Source organism: Somniosus microcephalus, chromosome 3 (assembly GCF_052327205.1).
Source record: "Somniosus microcephalus isolate GS21.2 chromosome 3, FLI_Smic_1.0, whole genome shotgun sequence".
Classification (NCBI taxonomy): Eukaryota; Metazoa; Chordata; class Chondrichthyes; order Squaliformes; family Somniosidae; genus Somniosus; species Somniosus microcephalus.
In genome coordinates this window covers 344563740-344586773 of record NC_140989.1, presented here as the reverse complement: position 1 = coordinate 344586773, position 23034 = coordinate 344563740, and the positions used below count along the sequence as shown (strand labels likewise).

General features: G+C 46.7%; 1 long non-coding RNA gene across 1 annotated transcript in view; it reads left to right on the top strand.

Moving 5' to 3' along the window:
• LOC147122296 (uncharacterized) overlaps window positions 1-23034 on the top strand; it is a 40651-nt gene that overhangs the window by 12337 nt on the left and 5280 nt on the right. The window lies entirely within an intron of this gene.

Below are 23034 nucleotides of genomic sequence, written 5' to 3'. Positions count from 1 at the left end.
CTATTCCCGCACTATCAGTTTACACACCCACGTTTGTTCTCCTTGTTTATCTGCATTCGAAACACAGACATAGCATAATGGTAGAGTTTTATCTCTGTACTGTATGATAGCAAAATACTGCAGATGTTGGAAATCCAAAATAACAACAGAAAATGCTGGAAAAACTCAGCAGGTGAGGCAACATCCGTGGACAGAAATTTGAGTTGACGTTTCGGGTCGAACCCTTCTTCAAAACTGGAAAGAAAAGATAGATCGGAGGCAGGGCTGCGATCGGACAAAAGAATAAAAGAAACAAAAGAAGTAAAAAAGAGACAATAAAAGGTGTTAGAAGCTAGACGAGATGGTAATAGGCTGAGATTGGGTGTAAAGTGTACTGGCAGGGCAAGGGATAGCTGCCAGGTGTGAGAGCGAAACAAAAGGAAAGGGGGGGGGGGAAAGGAGTGGAAAAATTACAAGAAAAAATGAAATAGGGGCCGAGGTTATGATCTGAAATTGTTGAACTCGATATTGAGTCCGGAAGGCTGCAGAGTGCCTAATCGGAAGATGAGGTGCTGTTCCTCGAGTTTACGTTGAGCTTCCGCGGAACAATACAAGAGGCCAAGGACGGTGAGGTCCGAGTGGGAATGGAGCGTTGAATTAAAATGACAGGCGACCGGAAGCTCAGGGTCACCCTTACGGACTGAACGGAGGTGTTCCGCAAAGCGGTCACCCAATCTGCGTTTGGTCTCCCCAATGTAGAGGAGACCGCATCGTGAGCAGCGAATACAGTATACTAGATTGCGAGAAGTACAAGTAAATCGCTGTTTCACCTGGAAGGGGTGTTTGGGGCCCTGGACAGTGGGAAAGGGGGAGGTATAGGGGCAGGTGTTACATCTCCTCCGCTTGCACGGGAAGATGCCAGGCGAAGGGGAAGGGCTGTTTGGGGCGATAGAGGAGTGGACTAGGGTGTCTCGGAGGGAGTGGTCCCTGCGGAATGCTGAAAGGGGAGGGGAGGGGAAGATACGTTTGGTGGTGGGATCACTTTGGAGGTAGCGGAAATGCCGGAGGATGATCCGTTGAATGTGGAGGCTGGTGGGGTGAAAGGTGAGGACAAGGGGCACCCTATCGTGGTTCCAGGAGGGAGGGGCAGGGGTGAGGGCAGAAGTGCGGGAGATAGAACTGACACGGTCAAGGGCAGTGTCAATCACGGTAGAGAGGAATCCTCGGTTGCGGAAAAAGGAAGACATGTCTGAAGCACTGGTGTGGAAGGTGGCATCGTCGGAGCAGATATGGCGGAGACGGAGAAACTGGGAGAATGGAATAGAGTCCTTACAGGAAGCGGGGTGGGAGGAAGTGTAGTCCAGGTAGCTGTGGGAGTCAGTGGGCTTGTAGTGAATATTGGTCGATAACCTATCCCCAGAGATGGAGACGGAGAAGTCGAGGAAGGGAAGGGAAGAGTCAGAGATGGACCATGTGAAGGTGAGGGAAGGGTGGAAATTGGAGGCAAAGTGAATGAAATTGTCAAGTTCGGGACGAGAGCAGGAAACGGCACCGATACAGTCATCAATGTATCGGAAAAAGAGGTGAGGGAGGGGACCCGAGTAGGACTGGAACAAAGATTGTTCCACATAGCCCACGAAAAGGCAGGCATAGCTAGGACCCATGCGGGTACCCATGGCAACACCTTTGATTTGGAGGAAATGAGTGGAGTTAAAGGAGAAGTTGTTCAATGTGAGAACAAGTTCAGCCAGGTGGAGGAGGGTGGTGGTGGATGGGGACTGGTCGGGCCTCTGTTCAAGGAAGAAGCGGCGCGCCCTCAGGCCATCCGGGTGGGGGATGGAGGTGTAGAGGGATTGTACGTCCATGGTGAAAAGGAAGCGGTTGGGGCCAGGAAACTGGAAACTGTTAAAGTGGCGGAGGGCGTCCGAAGAGTCGCGGATGTAGGTGGGAAGAGACTGGACAAGGGGAGAAAAGATGGAGTCAAGATAGGAAGAGATAAGTTCCATGGGGCAAGAACAGGCTGAAACGATGGGTCTACCAGGGCAGTCCTGTTTGTGGATCTTGGGAAGGAGGTAGAAGCGGGCTGTGCGGGGTTGGGGAACTATGAGGTTGGTGGCAGTGGGGGGAAGATCTCCAGAGGAGATGAGGTCAGTGACAGTCTTGGAAACGGTGGTTTGATGTTCGGTAGTGGGGTCATGGTCCAGGGGGAGGTAGGAGGAGGTGTCGGAGAGTTGGCGTTCAGCTTCCGCTAGGTAGAGGTCAGTGTGCCAAACAACAACAGCACCACCCTTGTCAGCAGGTTTAATGACAATGTCAGGGTTGGATCTAAGAGAATGGAGTGCTGCAAGTTCAGAGGGAGGTAGGTTGGAGTGAGTGAGGGGAGCAGAGAAATGGAGACGGCCGATGTCACGGCGGCAGTTAGCGATGAAAAGATCTAGAGAGGGTAAGAGGCCAGGTGATAGGCTGTATACTGCCTATCATCACAATGCTTCCTTCTTACTCATATATTCCAGTGTGGTGTTTGAGATGCACTTCTATGTATCCCAGCGCTCCTTCTTAAGTGAACTCTCACTGGCAGGAGACTGGGAGAGGAGCCTAGCTCTGCCTCTGGCACATGGTGCTGAGAACAAGGTGTTCCTCGATCTCTTTAAGCACAGACTCTGAATGGTACAACTACATTCTGTGAGGATAGCTTGGTCCAACTTGCCTTCTATGACTTGGACAGTCATTGAGGTGGGCGGGGAGTGGTGTGGAAGTTCTGCTTTCCTGAGGGAGAGCTTCTTCTTCCATAGCCACATCCATCCCTACCCTCTTTGCAGCCTCCATGCTCTCTGATGTGTGGGTGCTTCAGTTACATCTCGGAAGCCCATTCTCATCTCGTGCAAGCTCTTTAGTAACCATGCCCAGTGATGTGGCAAGACAGCATTGAGCTGTCATTGTGGTCTCCCCGGGGCTCGACTGTAGATGGCCTTAGAATTGTCACTCTATTCAGGGATGTCTACAAGCTGACACTCTGCACCCCACTCATGCAACTGCTGGACTTTACCATACTTGCCACCATCTGTTGGAAGCTTCTGGGCACATCTACCAATGAGCCCAATAACCTCTTCTGGTCAGAAAGCATGTTTATCTTAAAAACTGGGGCGAGAAGATTAGGGGGAAAAATTCAGTTGTTTGCGCCTCCCGTTAGCGCCTTAAGAGGGCGCTAATGGGGTGCAAAGCAACTAGAGGCCGGGCGCAGCGATGTTTGCACCGCTCGCGAAATTAACTAGACATTTTGCGGCGGCGCTAAACATTACTGCCACGATCTCCTGCGCTGGCAGATTGTGACGTCAGCCGAGTGTGCAACGCCCCGGTAGCGCCCCGGACAGGATATTGAGTGGCACCCCCTGCCTTACCGCCTGCCGCTAGCAACAACAGGTTGAGGGGAGCGTTATGCTGTCAGAAAGGGACTGGGGGAGCGCTATTTAAAGGCGACGGCTTCCTGCCTTTTTTTGTCGGTGACATTTTTGCACCACGCAATCTGAGCGAGAGAGAGAGAGAGACTTCTGGAGAGATTCAACGCTGTGTGAAGGAGTTTTGAGTACTGAGCAGCACTTTGCAGGTTCATTTTGATTTGCCCTTCCTTGCTTCGCCAGCGCTCTGAGGTAGCGCCTCGCTGCTCGGCCTTTGCACCTTAAGACAGGTGTGAAGCGCCTGATTTAGCGCTCCAATCTCCTCCAGGGGTGATAGAAGCCAAGTTTGCTGTCGGAGGAGATAATTAGCACCAGGCGTTAAACTTTGCGCACGGCCGATAATGGTGCCCCAAACGGGGCGATACCGAATTTTTCCCCCCTGGTTTCCTGGCCTCAGCAGTTTAGGTGCTATTTAAACTGACCCTAGAGGGTTTATATAGTCACCAGGAGGGATAGAGTAACTCTCCTCGACATCAAGGCGACATTCAACCGAGTATGGCACCAAGGAGTTCTAGCAACAATGAGGCCAATAGGAAAATACTCCAGTGGGTGTAGCCATGCCTGACACACGATGGCCATAGTTGTCGGAGGCCAATCATCACAGCCCTGGGACATCGCTGCAGGTGTTCCTCATGTAATCTCCAGTAAGCAATGTGCCGTGATTCTGGGTTAATTGTTAAATATGGACCTGCTAAGCTGTACACTGTAGGTTTCAGTTTATAAACAACTTGATCTGTTTATTGAAACTGTAGTAAATGGGGAAGCATTGTGCTGGGTGGTCAGTACAGTGACACATTCCTGAAAGTGAGCCGTGGGTGGTGCGAGGCGTATTGCTGCTACTGTTACTTCTCATAGGGCCGCTTGCTGGTAAGCCTTAGGGAGGACCTGGCTCTGGAAGATCCTGCAAAGACACAAACACAGTGCTACAAGAAAGAACCGAGAATAGTAGGACCAACTAGGCACCGACAAGTGCATTACATGTTGCGGCTGTTCTTGGAACGATTGTGTGACCATCCTTATTATAGGATGTTAGAGTGCAGTGTTCAGGAAGAAGCCAGGGGTATAAACCCTATTCTGGGACTCAGTCTCCTGCTTTCTCCATCTTTAGCCTCCACCAGACTGTGGTAGCCTGGTATTGATAAGGCCTGCTCCTGGGAGGGAGTGAGGTCTCTGATGGAGGCTTGCCCACCTCCCATTGCAGAGAGCTTCCTTTGATGGTGGGACAAAATACCCAGGAAGGGACTTCTACTTAAATGGAAATATTATACTATGTATGGAAAATGAAAGGGATCTGGGGGGCCAGATTGACAATAAGCTAGTGAGTAAAGCAAATCAGATGTTGGGCTGCACTTTTTAATAAAAATTATTTATTCATTCATGGGATGTGGGCATCGCTGGGAAGGCTAGCATTTATTGCCCATCCCTAATTGCCCTTGAGAAGGTGTTGGTGAGCCGCCTTCTTGAACCGCTGCAGTCCGTGTGATGAAGGTACTCCCACAGTGCTGTTTGGTAGGGAGTGCCAGGATTTTGACCCAGCGATGATGTAGGAACGGAGATATACTTCCAAGGTCAGTATTGACCCAAAATAGCGAGAGAATTCTGCCACTTTATCAATCATTGGTGCGACCACACTTAGAATATTGTGTACAGTTCTGGTTGTTGCAGTACAAAAAGGAAACTTCAGCTATTGAAAGGAAACGGAAGAGGGCAATCAGAATGATTGAAGGGATGGAGGGATTAGATTATGAGGAGCAAATATGTAAATTGGGCATGTTCTCACTGGGAAAAAAGAAGGTTGAGAAGCGATATAATTCGTCTTTTTAGGATTCTAAAGGGACTATATAATGTAGACCGTGACCAGCTGTTTCACCTTGTCCGGTAGAGCAGAATCAGAGGACACAGCCTGCGCTTCAAGGGAAGCAAATTCAAATCTGATCTGCTGGAACAATAATTCTGTGAGCAAGTGGTAAATCTATGCAACGGGCTCCCTGTGGCGGAAGAAGAAAGCGTTGATTCAGTCAAATGTAAATGAGATAGATATTTTTCAAAAAATAGCATTTTAGGATACAGTATGTGAGTAATTTGAGATATGACATGTGGTCATACATGCTTGGGAGGAAAGGGTGACTTGGGAACTATGGTTCCCAAAGTTTTTCACCACTGGGGTTTAATCCTCGCCTCCTGTCTGGGTCTGTTTTAGACCAATTGCTAGAGATTGATTGCCATGATTAGCCAACAACTCCATTATCGTTGTATCGTGCGACTACCAGGACGGTAGAAGGCGAACTAGATGGACCTTGGCCTTTTTTTGTCCAGCAATTCCTATGTTCCTACGCCATCGCCTGTAAAAGATGAAAGATGGATGAAGATAATTATGCAGTCATCAGTGCCAGCTACGAAAGCCATATAAGAAGAGGGGGCTGATAGGGGAAGAGTAGGTTATGTGGATAAAGTGCAATGTAAGCTGGAGAGCAATTACCAGTGGGAATGCTTGTGTCAGAGGCATGAGTGTTCTTTGAGGAAGATGTAGAAAGAAAGAAAAGCACTTGCATTTCTGTAGCTCCTTTTCTGCCCTCAGGACGCCCCAAAGTGCATCACAGCTAACAAAGTACTTTTGAAGACAATAGCATAGAAACATAGAAGATAGGAGCAGGAGTAGGCCATTCGGCCCCTCGAGCCTGCTCCGCCATTCAATGCGATCATGGCTGATCATCCAAATTCAGTACCCTGTCCCTGCCTTCTCCCCATCTCCCTTGATCCCTTTAGCCTTAAGAAATATATCCAACTCCTTCTTGAATATATTTAATGAATTGGCCTCTACTGCCTTCTGTGGTAGAGAATTCCACAGGTTCACCACTCTCTGGGTGAAGAAATTCCTCCTCATTTCTGTCCTAAATGGCTTACCCCTTATCCTTAGACTGTGACCCCTGGTTCTGGATGTTAAGTCTGTGTGTTATAGTGAGAATTACTACACAGACCACAAGAGTAAATTCAACAGGTCTTTACTGGTTGGAGGTCGGACGATACTGAATACAATATTATTACACTGTGCTTATATACTGGTGTGGCCACCACCGGTATTACGTATACAGCAGCCAAAGAAAGTAGTACCTTTCTTAAGGTGGACCAGGCTTAAGTTCTCTTAAGGTGGAACAGGTTACATACACCACAATCCTCCCTTTTTAGCTTAACAGTCATATCCCCAAATAAACATAACATATATACATATATAACTTCAGGTATAACAGTTCAAAGGTTCAGTCTCTCAGGAGGCCTTCTGATTCGGCTTGGATAACGCCTTTCAGTGGTCTCTGATTCTTGTTGTTGAGGTGCCTCCTCTAGTTGGTTGCCAATGTATTGGGTGTCATCACCATCAAATACATTCTCGGCCGAGGTAGATGCCTCAGGTTCATGAACGTCTTCCACAGCTGCCTCTGTCACAACCATGGGTTCGACCCTTGCTCTCGACTCTACCAGTTGATCCGCATGACGCCTTATCACATTATGACCAATATCTACGGTGTACATCAGAGGTCCTTGTCTGGCCCGGATTGTTCCGGACTGCCATTTGTCGTTTCCATAGCCCCTTGCCATCACTGGTTGTCCTACGTCGAAAGTTCAAGTGGTCTTGCTGTTAATATGCCGAAACTGTTTGTTTTCCACTTCCCTCCGCACATTTGGTTTTAACAAGTCCAACTTGGACCGCAACCTCCTGTTATAAAACATCATAGCAGGACTTTGGTTAGTCACGGCATGATCGGCGTTTCTATATGACATCAGGAACTTATCGACCTTGTGTTGCAGCGGAATCTGATCATCATTCATGGCCTTAATAGCCTTTTTGAATGTCTGGACAAATCTTTCAGCCAACCTGTTTGTCGCCGGATGATATGGGGCAGAGGTATAATGTTTAACTCCATTCTTCTTTAAGAATTGTTGGAATTCTTCCGATACAAACTGTGGTCCGTTGTCCGAACAGATCTGTTCTGGCAATCCGTTCCTTGCGAATATTGTTCTTAACACCGCAATTGTCTTTTCTGAAGTAGTGGTATTCATCTTGATGACTTCTGGCCATTTGGAATGTGCGTCCACCGCGATTAGGAACATGGAGTCCATGAATGGACCAGCAAAGTCAATGTGTACGGGTTGCCATGGGGCTGAAGGCCATTCCCATGGGTGTAGCGGTGCTATCGGAGGTGCATTTTGCACTTTTTGACACCCAGCGCAGCTTTTCGTTAACTCCTCAATCTGTTGGTCAATACCCGGCCACCATACATAAGCCCTAGCAAGACTTTTCATTTTAACTCCCCCCAGATGACCTTCATGTAGTTCTTTTAAAACTCTTTCCCTTAACTTGGGAGGAATAATCACTCTTGTCCCGTACATCAAAGTACCATGGCAGACGGACAGCTGGTCTCGCCTTGCCAAGAATGCCGGTAACAGAGGATCACACCGTGTTGGCCATCCTTTCACTGTCACCTCGTAGACTCTGGACAGTGTCGGGTCATTCCTGGTTTCTCTTTCAATACTTGCGTTGGTGACAGGTAAACACTCGATAATGGTCGAATGAAATAACTCAACAGGGTCAACTTCCGTCGTGTCTTCATCTTCAGGTAGTGGCAGGCGCGACAGGCCATCAGCATTGCCATGCTGTTTCGTACCTTTGAATTCTATCTGATATTGATGTGCCCCTAAGAAAAGAGACCATCTCTGGAGACGCTGTGCTGTCATCACCGAAACACCCTTCTTAGGGTTAAAAATGGACACCAACGGTTGATGGTCCGTCAGAAGTGTGAATTTCTGGCCCTGTAGGTAATGATTAAACTTCTTCACTCCCCATACAAGGCTAAGGGCCTCCCTATCGATCTGCGCATAGTTGCGCTCAGCGGAGGTCAATGATCTGGATGCAAACGCGACTGGCCTTTCCGTGCCATTTGGCAATTTATGTGAGAGTACTGCCCCAATACCATATGGAGAAGCATCACAAGCCAACCGAATAGGCAGTGTCGGGTTGAAGTGAGCCAACACTTCCTCTGAGGTGATCAATTCTTTGCTTTTGCGAAATGCCTTCTTACAGTTTTCGCCCCAGTCCCATGGTACCCCTTTCTGTAAAAGAGCGTTCAACGGATGCAGCACTGTGGATAGATTTGGCAGAAATTTATGGTAGTAGTTAATTAATCCTAGAAACGACCTCAACTGAGAGACATTCTCCGGAGCGGGAGCCTTTACAACTGCCGCTATCTTGTCAGGAGACTTATGAAGCCCCTCCCGGTCAATGACATGACCACAGTACGAGATCCGCTTCTGGAAGAACTCACATTTCTGCCGATTTACCCTAAGTCCATACTCTTTCAGTCTGTTGAGCACCAGTTCCAAGTTAGCGAGATGCTGTTCATCACCATCACCTGTGATCAGAATGTCGTCCAGGTAACATTGTGTGCCTGGAATTCCCTGTAATACCTGCTCCATGGCCCTCTGCCAAATTGCTGGAGCCGATGCCACACCAAAAACCAGCCTATTGTACCGGTACAACCCTCGATGCGTGTTGATCGTGAGGTATTGGCGTGACTCTTCTTCAACCTCCATCTGCAAGTACGCCCGTGCCAGGTCTATCTTGGTGAAGTGTTTCCCGCCAGACAGTGAAGCGAAAATATCCTCAATCCGTGGAAGCGGATACTGCACCGTGTGAAGCACCGGATTAACGGTGATCTTGAAATCTCCACAGATGCGAACCTTCCCTGGATCTCCTGGCTTATTGTTCGCAGGACGTTTCATAACGGGAACAATGGGCATAGCCCACTCACTCCAATCTACTTTAGACAGTGCCCCTGAACGTTCTAGTGCTTCCAGCTCCGCTTCAACCGCAGGTCGTATTGCATAGGGTACCGGTCTGGCTTTAAAAAATTTTGGTTGTGCATGTTCATCAATCTTGATGTTTGCCGTAATTCCTCTCAGTGTTCCCAGTCCCGGCTGGAACACCTCTTTAGCCTCATCCAATATTCTGGACAATCGTTTAGGTTTGACAGCTGTTTCCCCAGAATCTACCGTTAGTGCTTTCAAGGAGTGCCAGTCCATATTCATTTTCCTAATCCACTCCCGTCCTAGTAGTGGTGGACCTCCTTCAGGTAGCACATATAAGTCCATTACTTGGCTTCCTTCGCCCTTGTGGACCACTTCTACCTCTATTTTTCCGATGGGGTACACTCTTTGCCCCGTGTACGTTTTCAATATAATCTCCGTATCCTGTAAGGGAATATGTTGGAATAACCTTCTGTAATCTTTCTTATTCATGACCATCAATGCCGATCCAGTGTCCAATTCCATTTTTACTTGGACTCCTATCTTAAGAGTGACCCAAATTGTCTGGAGGTCTGTATCCTTACCAACGTTGTGTATTCTTAAGCTATCCAGTTCATTACTGCTAGCGTCTGAATCTGACTTCTGTTCAGTCAAACTGTTCTTTGTCACCTTGTGTACCTTTGCATATTTTCCTTGCGGTGACTTTTTATTGCTGGTCTTCTTTCCTGACCGGCATACTTTAGCTATGTGGCCAAACCTGCCACATGTTCTGCATTCTTGTTTTTTAAACCAACACTGGTTCTGATCGTGCGTTGTCTTTCCACAACGATAACATTTGACAGAACTCAAACCCAATTTGTTTGTACCGAGTTCCGGTGGCCGTAGCTGCATTACTGCCGTGCCTCTCGCTGCGGCCTCATGTGCTGCTGCCATAGTGACCGCCTTCTCGAGAGACAGCTCATTCTCCTCGAGCAGTCGCCTTTGTGTATCCTGTTTAAATAAACCACACACAAATCTATCTCGAAGTGCCTCTGTCAGTCCCGTTCCAAACTGACAATATTTTGCTAGCTTACGTAATTCCATCAAATATTCAGCATTGCTTTCATTTTGCCGCTGTCTTCTATCGTAAAATTTAAATCGTTCCGCTAGCATCAGCGGCGTGGGGCTAAGATGATTTTTTAGGACAGTAACAATCTGTTCGAACGTCTTATCCGCCGGTTCATCTGGTGATAACAGGTGTTTCAATTGCCCGTATGTCTTCGCACCCATTAAGTTTAGTAATGTTAGTGCTTTATCTGTCTCAGGAATTTTATTTGCCTTACAATAGTTTTGTATGCGTTCTACATACATAGCCCAGTCTTCTATATCACTGTCGAAGGCATTAATGTTCCCATGTTTAGGCATCGTAGCAATTTATCGTATTTTTAATGTTATCTGAGATGGCGGCTTCCCGCTCTTGCCGTCGTCCCCCGCCCACAAAATGGCGGTTTTCCCGCGCTTGGCGGTCTTCACCCGTCCCCCGACGCTGTCTCCGCTTCACCGCGGCTCTCGCGCCTTCAGTTTCCCCAGACGCTGCGCCTTTAGCCCGAATGCGGCCCTTATCTCCGGTCGCGATCGATGTCCCGCGCTGCGCCTCTTGCTCGAAAGTGGCCCGGCCCTTATCTCTGGTCGCGATCGACCTCACCGCCCTTATTCCTCCGTCTTCCCAGCCCCGTCTGTACAGCCAACGCGGTTGACTTTCTGTCGCGTCGCTGCCCGGCTTACCCACCACGAGGTAGTAGAAGAAGCTGACAGTCGCTGATGGAGGCTTCGAGGTCAGGATGTCTTCTGCACTCCGGTTGCTCGATGCCTGCCGCTCGACATGTCTTCCCATAGGTGATGAGGGTGGAAACCTCTCTTCGATGTCCTGTCTGTGGACGAAGTCGCCGTGGAAATTACTGCAGCAGGGTAAGAATCGGACTCGTCACCACTGTTAAGTCTGTGTGTTATAGTGAGAATTACTACACAGACCACAAGAGTAAATTCAACAGGTCTTTACTGGTTGGAGGTCAGACTATACTGAATACAATATTATTACACTGTGCTTATATACCGGTGTGGTCACCACCGGTATTACGTATACAGCAGCCAAAGAAAGTAGTACCTTTCTTAAGGTGGACCAGGCTTAAGTTCTCTTAAGGTGGAACAGGTTACATACACCACACTGGACTCCCCGACCATCGGGAACATCCTTCCTGCATCTAGTCTGTCTAGTCCTGTTAGAATTTTATAAGTTTCAATGAGATCCCCTCTCATTCTTCTAAACCCCAGCGAGTATGAGCCCAATCGACCCAATCTCTCCTCATACGTCATTCCTGCCATCCAGGTATCAGCCTGGTGAATCTTCGTTGAACTCCTTCCATGGCAAGAACATTCTTCCTCAGATAAGGCGACCAAAACTGCACACAATACTCAAGATGTGGTCTCACCAAGGCCCTGTACAACTGCAACAAGACATCCTTGTTCCTGTATTCAAACTCTCTTGCTACGAAGGCCAACATACAATAGCAAAATACTGCGGATGCTGCAAATCTGAAATAACAACAGAAAACGCTGGAAAAACTCAGCAGGCCAGGCAGCATCCATGGAGAGAGAAACAGAGTTAACGTTTCAGGTCGAAGGCCTTTCATCAGAACTGGAAACAAGCTGGAAAAGGAACAGATTTTAAAACAAGTTTAGGGGCTGGGAAAGGGCGGGGGGGGGGGATTAAAGAACAAAAGGGAAGGTCTGTGATAGGATGGAAGGCAGGAGAAGAAAAGAGGCATTAAGAGATATTCAAGGCAAGAGGAGATGGTAATGGGACAGGTTAAAAAACAAAGGATAGCTCTAGATGGAGTGTAAATTGCGCTGGCAGAATGAAAGACAGTTGCCATGTGGGAGGGGGAAGAAAAATGCAAGCACAAACAAAAGTGTGGATAAAAAAATATATATGTGATAGGGGCCGAGGTTATGATCTGAAATTGTTGAACTCGATGTTGAGCCCAGAGGGCTGTAAAGTGCCTAATCGAAAGATGAGGTGATGTTCCTTGAGCTTACGCTGAGCTTCTGTGGAACAATGCAAGAGGCCGAGGACAGTGAGGTCTGAGTGGGAGTGGAGCGGAGAATTAAAGTGACAGGCGACCGGAAGCTCGGGGTCCCCCTTACGGACTGAACGGAGGTGTTCCACAAAGCGGTCACCCAAGTACTTTTGAAGTTTAGTCACTTGAATTGTTGTAATGTACGGAGACGCGGCAGCTAATTTGCGGAATGCATGGCCCCACAAACAGCAATGAGATAAGCGACCAGATAATCTATTTTTATTGGTTGAGGGAGCAGAAGGAAGGCAGGAGGATTCAAGGACACTTGCAGAAGAAGAATACAGATTGTGAAGAACAGAATGCATTGAGGTTTGCAGAATAATCATCTTTTCCTTGGTGAAAATAGCCAGCTAGTCGTCTGCCTTACCCCTTTGATCAGCTGCTCCGCCACACATTCTGTACTGCTGCCTTTGATGCTTTTCTCCCGCCGATAGGATGGGAGATGCTGTCTCATAGCCCGGAGCAGCACATCGACGCGCTCATGAAGTGTGGTGGCCTCTGCCTTTGCCTTGCTCTGGTCCTGATGCTCTTCGAGCCCTCCAGGGAAGCAGTAAAACATAATCCCGGGACTGAAGACGAGAAGCGAGGAGAGCAGATCCTTTCCAGGGAGCGCTTCAGTCAACTTAACGTTTAAGCCATTTAGAACAAATGGCTTCAGGAAGCAATATATTTAAGGATCAAACAGAACCAACTTTGAGCCTTACAGACCTGATTGCATGGATTTCAGGGTCACAGAAATACCAAAATCGGCAGCAGCCTCCTGTTGCACGAGCCTCTTGTTGCATGAGCCTCTTGTTGCATGGGCCTCCTGTTGCATGAGCCTCTTGTTGCATGGGCCTCCTGTTACATGAGCCTCTTGTTGCATAGGCCTCCTGTTGCATGAGCCTCTTGTTGCATGGGCCTCCTGTTGCATGAGCCTCTTGTTGCATGGGCCTCCTGTTGCATGAACCTCTTGTTACATGGGCCTCCTGTTACATGAGCCTGTTGTTGCATAGGCCTCCTGTTACATGAGCCTCTTGTTGCATGAGCCTCCTGTTACATGAGCCTCTTGTTGCATAGGCCTCCTGTTACATGAGCCTCTTGTTGCATGGGCCTCCTGTTGCATGAACCTCTTGTTACATGGGCCTCCTGTTACATGAGCCTCTTGTTGCATAGGCCTCCTGTTACATGAGCCTCTTGTTGCATGGGCCTCCTGTTGCATGAACCTCTTGTTGCATGGGCCTCCTGTTGCATGAACCTCTTGTTACATGGGCCTCCTGTTACATGAGCCTGTTGTTGCATAGGCCTCCTGTTACATGAGCCTCTTGTTGCATGGGCCTCCTGTTACATGAGCCTCTTGTTGCATAGGCCTCCTGTTACATGAGCCTCTTGTTGCATGGGCCTCCTGTTACATGAGCCTCTTGTTGCATAGGCCTCCTGTTACATGAGCCTCTTGTTGCATGGGCCTCCTGTTGCATGAACCTCTTGTTGCATGGGCCTCCTGTTACATGAGCCTCTTGTTGCACGGGCCTCCTGTTACATGAGCCTCTTGTTGCACGGGCCTCCTGTTACCTGAGCCTCTTGTTGCACGGGCCTTCTGTTACATGAGCCTCTTGTTGCACGGGCCTTCTGTTGCTAGAGCCTCTTGTTGCATGAGCCTCTTGACTTTAAGATCTGATTTGAACCTGGACTTCCAGTGGGCCCTACACTAACTGTGCACCTCTGTGCGCCCAAAGACCCCCCTCTCCATGCTGATGAGGGCCCACAGGAAAATCGCACAGTATCTCGCCCCCTGCCCACCCCCCCCCAACCTCACTGGCGCAACACACTTCAGTCAGTGCTGAGAGAGGCATTTATATGTTGTATCTAATCGTGGAAAATTCTAGAAAGAAGTTATTTTCTTTTTTAGCAGATTTACAGAAATAACCCTTTGATGTAATTCATCCATCAATATTAAGAAAGATTCTAATTGGCTTATAGCAGCCCAATAGAGTTTGCTCTTTTGACAGCTGCTTTATTAATACAACACTGCGGGAAAAGATTAAAAGAAGCAATTCTGTAGTTATGGCCTCATGTTAAGAAGCATCCAGGGTCCAAATCTTTACATGGCGAGCAGTTTGGAGTTAAATCTTTTCTGAATGATAATAGGCTTGATAATGAACATTGTGCCAGTGGGCTCGGGGGAGGCGAGATACTGTGTGATTTTCCTGTGGGCCCTCATCTACATTGGAAACAGAACTTAAGAAAGCCACCACTTTCTAAAATTGGTCAACTATTTGGAATAATGTTCACAGCTAATTTTGCCTTGTAAAATGGAAGTTACTACAAGTGCCATATATTATCTGACTACATTCTATAGGTTTATAAAAATAAAATGTGCCTCATCCTGTGAAGTGGGGGCGATTTTCCCAGCCCCGAGGAGGCGGGAAAGGCGGGAAAATCGGAAAAGCTAAGTGCGGGTTTGGAACCCGCCTCCAAACCGTCTCCGCACAATTTTGCTGGAGGCGGTATTGCTGGTTGGGAATCGGTCCTGCCTCCAGCAGGCCAGCGAGGTTGTTAAGAGCCTAATATGGTTGTTAAGGGCCTCTCTAATCCTACTTTGAGAGGCCCTCATTATTTTTCCACATTTTCAGCGTGTTCCACGACCCTCCTAAACCACGCAGCTAAATCTGGTGGCTTGACAAGTGGGTGGCCGCCTCACAGCTGCAGCTCCACCATTAAAACAGAGCTTTCATCAGAGATTAGTTGCAGGTGGCAGAATTTTGCTTTAAAAGGTCTTTCAGCACTTTTAGCAGGCCTTCCGAAGTTGGAGGTGCTGCAGCTTCTATCTATCAACTGTGGGACCTCCTTGGAAGACCCTCTCCCCGCTTGGACTGAGCGCTTCCCCAACGGAGGTATCTGCCAGCAGCATGTGAACCATTTATTTCCTTTCACCGTGGAGCTCAGATTCGGGTGAGGAGTAGCCACGGCAGCAGCAGAACCAAGCTACTGCTCTGCCACCTGATGCTGCACAGGCCAGAAGGCGCCAGCGCATCGAGGCAACTCGCCACAGGAGATACCCCCAACAGAGCGTTTACAGACAGAGGATAAGCTACCTCAACATGAGTGAGCAGCAGTACCAAAGGAGGCTGAGACTTTCGCGAGAGGTTGTCCGAGACATCTGCGCACTGCTGCAGCAAGACCTGGTGCCCAGAGGAACGGGTGGACACCCCTTACCAGTGGCTGTCAAAGTCACCACCGCACTCAACTTTTTTACCTCTGGCTCCTTCCAGGGATCATCAGCAGACATCAGCGGCATCTCCCAGTCGGCCGCCCACAGTTGTATCACGCAGGTTACCGATGCCCTTTTCGCAAAGGCGCACAATTACATCCACTTCTCAAGGGATCAAGCAAGTATAACCGCGTGTTCGGTTGGCTTTGCAAATATGGCAGGCTTGCCAATGGTGCAGGGCGTCATAGACTGCACACGTGTGGCCCTTAGGACACCCCATCACAACCCAGATATCTTTGTCAACCGCAAGGGCTTCCACTCCCTCAACGTACAGCTGGTGTGTAACCACAAGAAGGAGATTTTGCATGTTTGCACCAAGTTCTGTGGTAGTTGCCATGAATCATTCATCCTGCGGAACTCTAATGTTCCTCCGTTTTTCAATCCGCCAAACCAACTTAACGGATGGCTCCTTGGTGACAAAGGCTACCCCCTGAAGAAGTGGCTAATGACACGATCAGGAGGCCAGCTAATGAGGCTGAAGAGCGCTACAACACCAGCCACACTTCTACCAGGTCCATCATCAAGCAAACCATTGGGTTGTTGAAGATGCGCTTCCGATGCCTTGACCGATCAGGTGGAGCCCTGCAGTATACAGCAGCCAGGGTCTCCAGAATGGTCATGGTCTGCTGTGTACTGCACAACATGGCACAGCGTCATGGCTTGCAGCTTCCTGATGAGCAAGTGGCTCAGTTCCAGGCCTCAGATGAGGATAAGGATGATGAGGAGGAGGAGGATGAGGAGGCTGAGGAGGAGGAGGAGCAGGAGGAGGTGGAGTAGCAGGAAGAGGACCAAGCGTCAGTCTATCTACCAGCAGCAGCGACAGCACACAAGCACCTGGCTGCCCGTGATGCAAGGGATGAACTTATCCTGGCCAGATTTGCATAGGTTGCCCATGTTGGCACATGTCCTTGGCTCCATCTTAAGACATGATAGACAATGGACATGACTCTCTGGCCTCCTTTCACTCTGGCTACCAACCTGACAACGCAAGTGTTGTGGAGCCCGCAATGTGGAGCTGCCTATGGCGAAAGAACAGATGGCATAACGCCAACATTTTGCCATCAAATCATTTTAATGCTTTCCAACAGGGATGGCATTTCATCAATAAACAGTGAGGAAATCTACATGATATAAGGGGTTAATTTCAAGTGCTTGCTGGGTAAAAGTTTTCAGACTTGACACTGGGCAAGTGTCGATGTGTAACTAGAGCTATTGCACGTACTCGAACTACAGCCAAGAACAGATGCCTGCCCACCTAATGGTACCAATGACCTGATAACTTGTGACCGAAAGCAAAGCTTGCCTCCCTTATATATGATTAAAGAGGACCTCCGGTTACACGATTCATGCCCTGTTATAGATTAACGGTTGACTTATGTGTCCAGGATCCTTCTGTCAATATGTTATTTCTACCTGATGATTAATCTAAAATGTATCCTGATAGAGGAACAAAGGGATTTCAATCAAACTTGTTTGTTACACTGTATAAATATAGAACGTTTACACTGTATCATTGGAATAGTAGCCTCACCCCTTGAGTGGAGGTGCTGATTCCCCTTGCAAGAGAAGTAAAATAAAAGGCCTGTCCGTCTGACGAATCCAAGTGTGTATTGAGTCATTACCCAGAGCTAAGAAGTAAGGCACTTCTACAATTTGGAGGTTCCACCGAGATGGCTTGCTGTACCAATTGGTGAGTTAACAGACGCCGAGTACGTTGCTCGGTTGGGAAAATCCCATCGGCCGAAGGTGGTGTTTTGCCACATTTTTGGGACTTTCCCTGCCATAAGCATAGCTGCGCACAGTCTGTTTATTCCATTGGACAGTACTGCCATCGGGTAATTGACTCACAAGGTTCGGGGGTTAAACTGCCGTTGTGACTGCTTCCCTTTCAGAAACGGAACAGAGGACCAGCCATGAGGCGCTGACGCCCCGCGAACAGGATCGTGCAGAAAAGGACTGTAGGAAGCGCTGAAATAAAGGTACCAGAGAGAGAAGGTTAAGTCAGGAATTTGATTAACTAAGGAGCTAGCGATTTATTGGAAATTGAACTAGCAAGGTTCCAGCTTGCTGAGAGAGAAGGTTAAGTCAGGAATTTGATTAACTAAGGAGCTAGCGATTTACTGGAAATTGAACTAGCAAGGTTCCAGCTTGAAGTTAGCTGGGACAAATTGAAGGCCCTTTTTGCTAAAGATTTGGCTAAAGGGAGTAGGGTAGAAGGAGAGAAGAGCTTGAAGTTAGCTGGGACAAATTGAAGGCCCTTTTTGCTAAAGATTTGGCTAAAGGGGATAGGGTAAAAAAAAGAGAGAAGAGTGGGCGGTTGTCTGAAACACAGTGTCAATGTTTAATGTTTATGAGAGTGAGTATTTAACTACTTGTTATCATCAATCAACTTTGCAGCTTTGTCCAGTAAGGCTGCATAGGTTGGGGATTTAGTAACACTTTGGTTGTTGTTTAACAAGTGTATTGTTTATTGTTATATGTATTAATGTTTAGTCATGTCTGATCTGTAGAGGCGTCCCACGCAGACCATAGAGTGTTACGGAATTGTTGTATGTTTTAACTAAAATATTTAAGCTGAAAAAAAAACTGCAGAAGGGGTTGGAAAAGACCCAAGCCGGGGAAGTGAGTCCCGCGGCGGAATGTATGGTTGAGAAAATAGTGATGTCTTTTACATGATCCACTAAGCTATTGTGGATTCAGTATTTTCCCCAGTTAGAAATACCTTCCACGAGGGTGGAGAACCCTCGAGTTTTATACGTATGTATAGTTTATTAATCTGATCTGTAGGGGCGTACAACGCAGATCATGGATTGTCACGGGAGTTTAGATTGTTTTAAGTGAACCATTTAAGCTGCTAAAATGGGTGCTAGCACCAGTAAGCCACCCGAGAAAGGCACGCCAGCAGCCTTTATGTTAAAGAACTGGTCAATCATCCATTGATCACCTACCAAATTGGTCCAAATGGACTGTAAATAAGACTAGACCCTTTCCCTCAGATAGTCATTTAACATAGAAAGAATTACTTGCCTCGAGAAATGTTTAACGGACGAGAGAGAAATAGAGAACAGCCAGATAAAAAGACTGCCTCTATGTTTGTTGAGTCAGAAAAAAAAATTACCCCGAAGAAACACCTTTCTCCTCTATTATGGTAGGATAACAAGGTAACTATAGAAGGATGAATAGAGGGGAATATAGAGGAAGACGTGGTAGAGTAAGAGGGTATGGACGATCTGGTAATTGTTACAATTGCGGACAACCCGGACATTGGGCAAACCAATGCCCTGTGAAAAATCGTCAGAACAAAACCTCCAATAATGGACCTCCGTTAGAGAATAAAGGTCCTAATTTCACTGTCCATAACCCTTTTTCGGACCAGTCAGGAGGTTACCCTACAAACGGACAGGGATTTAGGAGAAATAGAGATCAGAATTACTGACTGACACCAGCAGCCCCAGGCGCCACAGACCACCAAATGCCCGTTGTTTCTTTAAATTCACGCAGCGAACCTGAAATTAAAATGCAAATAGCTGGGAGACCTATGTCATTTTAGTAGATACAGGAGCAACCTTTTCGGTGTTAGGGAAAGGATATTCTGAAGGAATGCCTATTAATGGGAAAAAGACCCCGATAGCTGGATTGGCTGGAATACTACAACGCTTGAATCAATCGACTCCCCTCACAGTAAAAGTAGAAGAATTTGAGGAAGAACACTCCTTTCTGTTATCAGGAGATGTCTCTATGAATTTATGTGGAAGAGACTTGCTGTGCAAAATTAATGCTACAATTATTTGCTCCCCATCAGGAGTAACGGTAGAAATCCAAGTAGACAAGGCATATGCGTACCCAGTAACAGAAATAAAATACCCTGTTCTTTACGCATGGGAAATTGCCGACCCAAGTTTGAGTCCCAAACTTGTCAGTCTGTTAGGAGCGTGGGGATTCGTTACAAGCTCCATAAAACAATACCAGGAATCCCTGAAACTAGGGAAATGGCATTCAAAATTGCACTGCACAGCCTGCTATGACAAAACAGGACAAGATTTAAAATACCTCCTAACTATTAGACTGCACAGCCCTATAAAGTTACAATTAATCCAGCTGCACCATTACCCAAAAGGTCACAGTATCCATTGTCAGAGAAAGCAGAAAAAAGGAATTGAGCCAGTGATGGAATCATTGTTAAAACAGGGAGTTAACGCCGGATAGAATAAAGGTTGTTTGCAACACATCGTTGCCAAAAACTAAAAGAGAAATGAAGCATTTTCTAGGAATGACTGGTTATTGTAGACAATGAATACATGAGCATGACAAATTTGGAAAATTTGCGGTTACCTGACTTCCTCAGGAACCCAGATTAAAAATGCACAAGAAGTGAAAAATCTTTTACTAGCTATTCAAAGACGTAAACAGATTGCAATTATTAAGTGCCAAGCGCACACGGGGCATTTGGACAAGGTTGCGCTTGGAAACGCTGCTGCAGATAGCGCTGCTAAGTCAGTAGCTATATCAAGTACTGAACGACAAGTTTCAGCCTTCCCTGTTAGTGAAAAGCCAGAGATACCGCAGCCCCCGTCCTTAGATGATGTGCTGACCCATCAAGATAGGGCCAGTTCTGATGAAGTAAAGGAATGGGTTGTTAATCATTGTTTTAAAAAACACTGACGGCTTATGGGTTCATCATGACGGCCGCATGGTGGCACCCAAATCATTACTATCACCAATTGCCCGATGTGTTCATAAATTCACCCATGCGGGCAAAAGGGGGATGGCGGACTATATCCTCAAGACCTGGTATGCACCAGGAATCTCAAAAGTTGGCAAAACAAATATGTGAAAATTGTATTATCTGCCAGACCATGAATGCAGGAAAAAAAAATAAAGAAGGTACAGCCCGCATCCCATCCAAACCCCATGGGCCCTTTTGTACACTTACAAATGGATTTTATTGAATTACCTGTATGTATGAGCTTTAAATATATATTAGTTATTATTGATATGTTTTCAAGATGGATTGAAGCGTTTCCTTGTAGAAAGAATGACGCTACTACTGTTGCTAAATGTTTATTGAAGGACATTGTACCTCGCTTTGGGATACCAGCAAAACTGTCAAGTGACAATGGGTCCCATTTTACGGGAACAGTGATTAAGGAACTATGCAAAGCTTTACAGATTAACCAGCACCTTCATTGTAGTTATCATCCACAGTCGGCTGGACTAGTGGAAAGATATAACGGGTTGCTGAAAAACAAGCTTGCAAAACTGTGTAAAGAAACTGGACTTAAATGGGTTGATTTGTTACCCATAGCTTTAATGACAATGCGGTCTGCTACCAACAGAACTACAGGATTGTCGCCTCACGAGATCGTCATGGGAAGACCACAAAGATTGCCCTTTTCGGCACCTTTAACAGCTAAACAAATGGACATTCATAAAATGTTGGAAGATATGTTGAGTTATTGCATTGCACTAACCAAATGCATTTCTAGTTTCCATCAACAGGTGAAGGAAGCCCAGGTCGATCCCGCTGAAGGAAAGTGCCATACTTTCGAGCCAGGAGATAACGTTTACATAAAAATCTTCAAACGAAAGAATGGCCTTCAACCCAGATTTGAGGGACCCTTCCAAGTACTCCTGACCACAAACACCGCTGTAAAAGTAAAGGAGCGACCAACATGGATACACGCGTCCCATTGTAAGAAGGCATCAGTCTAAGACAATACACTACCAAGATGAACTGGATTTGGACTCTGATGAGATTGTTCCTTTTGTTAACGATAATTGAAACTGCCATATGGATTTACCCAGATCCTCTGAAAGGCAAACCATGTATAGAAGAGATGGTAGGGTGGTTATTACAGTCTAATACCACCTGGAATAAGGAGGCAGCCAGTACATTTCAGACCCAAAATAGTTTAAACCCAGATCAGTTGGAAAATGAATGGAAAAATGCAGGATACAACCTTATAAAATTTGAAGGGTGGTTTCATCCCCAATATGATAATCGAAGGAATCCAGAGAGTCTATTAGTGCATACCCTTGGTTACCACAAAATTGGACTGGGTCATGTTATTTGGGATATGTAGTGCCTTATATCTTTGGATAGACACCCTGGGACACGAGCAAAACGAACCATTACAGAAACTGAAAGGTTCTTTGCTATAGCATTTCCCTGGTATGGAACAGGGAAGTTAGCAAGAGAATCTATAAACATGGCAGCAGTGTTGGAACAAATAGCCAATGATACTGCTGATGCTCTTAGTGATGTAAACGCAGAAATGGTGGTTTTGCGCACTGTTGCTTTACAAAACCGCATGGCTCTGGACTATTTGTTGGCAAAAGAAGGGGGCACATGTGCAATCATAAAAACCGAATGTTGCACTTATATCCCAGATAGCTCAGAAAATATCACCAATCTGGTAAACCACATAAAGAAGGCCGTAGAGAAACTACGTCAACCTGAACCATGGTCAATGTGGGATTGGATTTCAGGATGGGGAGGAGCATTAGGAAAGCAGATTTTGGAAGCTTTTATCGCAATTGTGATGATAATAATTTTAATTAGTTTTGTTTAAAATTATTGTGTACAAAAGTCCTTTCCTTATTAGCGTCAACTCCTCCAGTACCAATGATGTCTGAATATGAGGATATTAAGGGTGAGACCTTTGATGTAGAGTTTCTTAAACTTAGCGAGATAGATTGTCCTTAGAAAGGACAAAAGGGGGGAATGAGGAAATCTACATGATATAAGGGGTTAATTTCAAGTGCTTGCTGGGTAAAAGTTTTCAGACTTGACACTGGGCAAGTGTCGATGTGTAACTAGAGCTATTGCACGTACTCGAACTACAGCCAAGAACAGATGCCTGCCCACCTAATGGTACCAATGACCTGATAACTTGTGACCGAAAGCAAAGCTTGCCTCCCTTATATATGATTAAAGAGGACCTCCGGTTACACGATTCATGCCCTGTTATAGATTAACGGTTGACTTATGTGTCCAGGATCCTTCTGTCAATATGTTATTTCTACCTGATGATTAATCTAAAATGTATCCTGATAGAGGAACAAAGGGATTTCAATCAAACTTGTTTGTTACACTGTATAAATATAGAACGTTTACACTGTATCATTGGAATAGTAGCCTCACCCCTTGAGTGGAGGTGCTGATTCCCCTTGCAAGAGAAGTAAAATAAAAGGCCTGTCCGTCTGACGAATCCAAGTGTGTATTGAGTCATTACCCAGAGCTAAGAAGTAAGGCACTTCTACAACAGAAACAATCACCCAATCTGCATACAGATCTGGAGGTTATATCCCTTGCCAGCTGGACCCACACAGCCTTGGTTTCTTTGGGAGGCCTCTTCCTCCCAGATGAGGGGAAGAGCACCTCCCTGTTAGCTCACACCCTGTTATAAATCTCATCATCATAAAGAAACTTCTC